Genomic DNA, 3,557 nt, shown 5'->3' on the forward strand with positions numbered 1-3,557 from the left:
CTGCGCTCCAGCCTGGCAATGAAGACGGACTCTGTCAAAAAAAAAAAAAAAAAAAAAATCCGAATAGGGAAATCTACCGAGACAAAGAGTATAGCAGTGGTTGTCAGGGGCTGGGGTGAGGATATTGGGAGAAAATAGGGACAGAGTTTCTCTTTGGGGGTGGTGAAAACGTTTTACAATTGATTGTGGTAATGATGGCTGTATAACTCTGTGAATATACTAAAAATCATTGACTTGTACATTTTTGTTTTTTTGAGATGGAGTCTCACTCTGTCCCCCAGGCTGGAATGCAGTGGCAGATCTCTGCTCACTGCAACTTCTGCTTCCTGGGTTCAAACAATTCTCCTGTCTCAGACTCCCAAGTAGCTGGGACTACAGGAGCACGCCACCACGCCGAGCTAATTTTTGTGTTTTTAGTAGAGATGGGGTTTCACCATATTTGTCAGGCTCATCTCGAACTCCTGACCTCTAGTGATCCACCCGCCTGGGCCTCCCAAAGTGCTGGAATTACAGGCGCGAGCCACTGCGCACACCAGGCCAACTTGTTTTCTGCTTTATGGCACACTTAACCATCTCCTCTATTCTCACCATAACCCTGGAAGTGAGTCGTGCAGACACCATCTCCCTCATTTGATAAAGGAGGAAACTGAGGCTAAGAGAGGCGATGTGACTTTCACCGACCTCAAAGCCAGCAGGAGTAGAGCATGCGGTACCCAATCCAGGCACAACTGGCAGTGTAGTGGGGGTCACTCTGTGCCTCAGCCCCCAGTCTAAGCCCAGCCACACCACCTGATGGGCCCACTTTTCAAACGGATTACCATTTGAATTGGTGAGTTGTATGGTATGGAAATGGTATTTCAATAAATCTGTTAAAATAAAAACCAGTGTGGTGTTCAGGCCTGCAGTGTGTGTCTGAGTGTGTCACCTGAGTGTGTGGGTGCCCAGAGAGTACAATGCAGGTGTCTCTTTTCCTCCGCCTCCTCCTCCTTTCTTCTTCTTCTTCCTCTTCCTCTTAGTCGTCAGTCGTCTTCTTTTTTTTCCCCCGGAGACACGGTCTTGCTCTGTTGCCCAGGCTGGAATACAGTGGCATGATCATAGCTCATCACTGCAGGTTCAACCACCTGGGCTCAGGCAATCCTCTCACCTCAGCCTCTGGAATAGCTAAGAATCCAGGTGAGTGCCACCATGACCAGCTAATTATTTTTATGTTTTGTGGATATGGAGATCTTGCTATGTTGCCCAGGCTGGTCTTGAACTCTTGGACTCAAGAGATCCTCCAGGATTGGCCTCCCAAAGCACTGGGATTATAGGTGTGAGCCACCATGCCCAGCCTGCAGGTGCTTTTTTTTTTTTTTTTTTTTTTGAGACGGAGTTTCGCTCTTGTTGCCCAGGCTGGAGTGCAATAGTGCAATCTCAGTTCACTGCAACCTTTGCCTCCTGGGTTCAAGCGATTCTCCTGCCTCAGCCTCCCAAGTAGCAGGGATTACAGGCGGCCGCCACCATGCCCAGCTAATTTTTTGTATTTTTAGCAGAGACGGGCTTTCACCATGTTGGCCAGGCTGGTCTTGAACTCCTGACCTCAGATGATCCGCCAGCCTTGGCTTCCCAAAGTGCTGGGACTACAGGCGTGGGCCACAGTTCATGGCTGCTTTTTAATGGGAAGCGGTATGATGGGGTGGAGCGGGAGTGAGGCCTGGAGTCTCCAGGCATAATGGACGCCCCTCCTCCACTCCTGAACCTCCTGTCCAGAAGCAACAGCATGACCCGGCAGTGGGATAGCAGCTCCAGGAGTGGAGCCCTGCAGTAAGTGCTGAGTGTCCACAGGGAAGGAGAGCTCTGCAGCTGCTTTGGTCCAGGAGGGCTTCCTGTAGGAGGCTGATCAGGAGCTGGTGGAGGTGACGAGGTATATTTGCACAGAAGGGTGTGTGTGTGTGGAAGAGAGATTTTGAGGAGCAAAGGGCTAGAAAAAGAGGAATTGAGAGAGCAGCACCCACAGCTGGGAGATTAGCCTGTTCTCTATCTCCCACCTAGTGTCCATCCCCCAGGAAAGTCCCCAGTGCACCATGCCTCTCCCCTACTGCAACTACCGCATTCTCTTCCTCCTGTACCAGCCTGTCCCTCTCTTTTCCCCAGTCGGCAATATCTACGGTCAGGATCCTGCAATCTCTAGCATCAGAAGAGATGAGGATTGGCCACGCGCGGTGGCTCACACCTGTAATCCCAGCACTTTGGGAGGCCGAGGTGGGCGGATCCCCTGAGGTCAGGAGTTTGAGACCAGCCTGACCGAGATGGCAAAACCCCGACTCCACTAAAAATACAAAAACTTAGCCGGGTGTGGTGGTGGGTGCCTGTAATCCCAGATACTCTGGAGGCTAAGGCAGGAGAATTGCTTGAGCTCAGGATGCGGAGGCTGCAGTGAGCTGAGATTGCATCACTGCACTCCAGCCTGGCAACAAGAGAGAAATTCCGTCTAAAAAAAAAAGAGAGAAAAAGAGAGAGGAAATTGTGTGCAGAACCGTGGAGGAGAGGAGCCTAGTGTCTGTGGGGCTTTGGGTCCTCCCTTGCTCTGGCTAGGGGACTCACCGTGCAAAGCCCATGGAGAGCGCGTGCACTGGAAGCCGGTGCATGCATACTGTGGTCACTGAGACACTGAAGAAACATCACCCCTTATCTGGCCGCAGAGTGTGGGTGTCAGTGTGTGCGTGGGAGTGTGCATGACTGTAGATGTGTGTGTGGCATGTGGCCAAATGTGACCAAATGCAGGTAACTGAGCATGACATTTGTGGCTGATTGTGTGCCTCTGTGTGTATCGGTGGGTGTGCAGTATTTGTGTGTGGTGTGTCTGGGTGTGTGGGGATAAGAAATGAACAGTAACGATAATGCATGTCACCAAATGTGTTTTAGGCTGGGCCCGGTGACTCACGCCTCTAATTCCAGCACTTTGGGAGGTCAAAGAGGGCAGATTACCTGAGGTCAGGAGTTTGAGCCCAGCCTGGCCAAAATGGTGAAACCCCATCTCTACCATAACTACAAAAATTAGCTAGGCGTGGTGGCTCACACCTGTAGTTCCACCTACTCGGAAGGAGGATCACTTGAACCCGGGAGGCAGAGGTTGTAGTGAGCTGAGATCTCGCCACTGTGCTCCAGGACGGGCGACAGAGTGAGACTCCCCCAAACAAAACAAAACAAAACAAAACAAACAAACAAGACAAAACAAAACAAAAACAACAACTAAATATATGTTTTAAACCTTCTTGTCAGTTTCATTTGCTCTCAGCACTGAGCTGTGTTCTCAGGTCTCGGCCAGAGGTTGCAAATTGCAGCCCAGGGGCAGAATTTTATCTGCAAATAATTTTGTTTGGCCAGTACAAAGTTTTTCTCAAATCTGAAATAGAATGCCTCTAGGTGGGGTACGCATACTTCACTTACTACTGGCATTCCACACCTATTCTCTCTCTCTTTTTTTTTTTCCTTTTTTTATTTTTTTCTTCCTTCCTTCCTTCCTTCCTTCCTTCCTTCCTTCCTTCCTTCCGTCCTTCCTTCCTTCCTTCCTTCCT

The sequence above is a fragment of the Colobus angolensis genome, unplaced genomic scaffold (genome assembly GCF_000951035.1).
Source record: "Colobus angolensis palliatus isolate OR3802 unplaced genomic scaffold, Cang.pa_1.0 Scaffold120, whole genome shotgun sequence".
NCBI classification, from domain to species: domain Eukaryota; kingdom Metazoa; phylum Chordata; class Mammalia; order Primates; family Cercopithecidae; genus Colobus; species Colobus angolensis.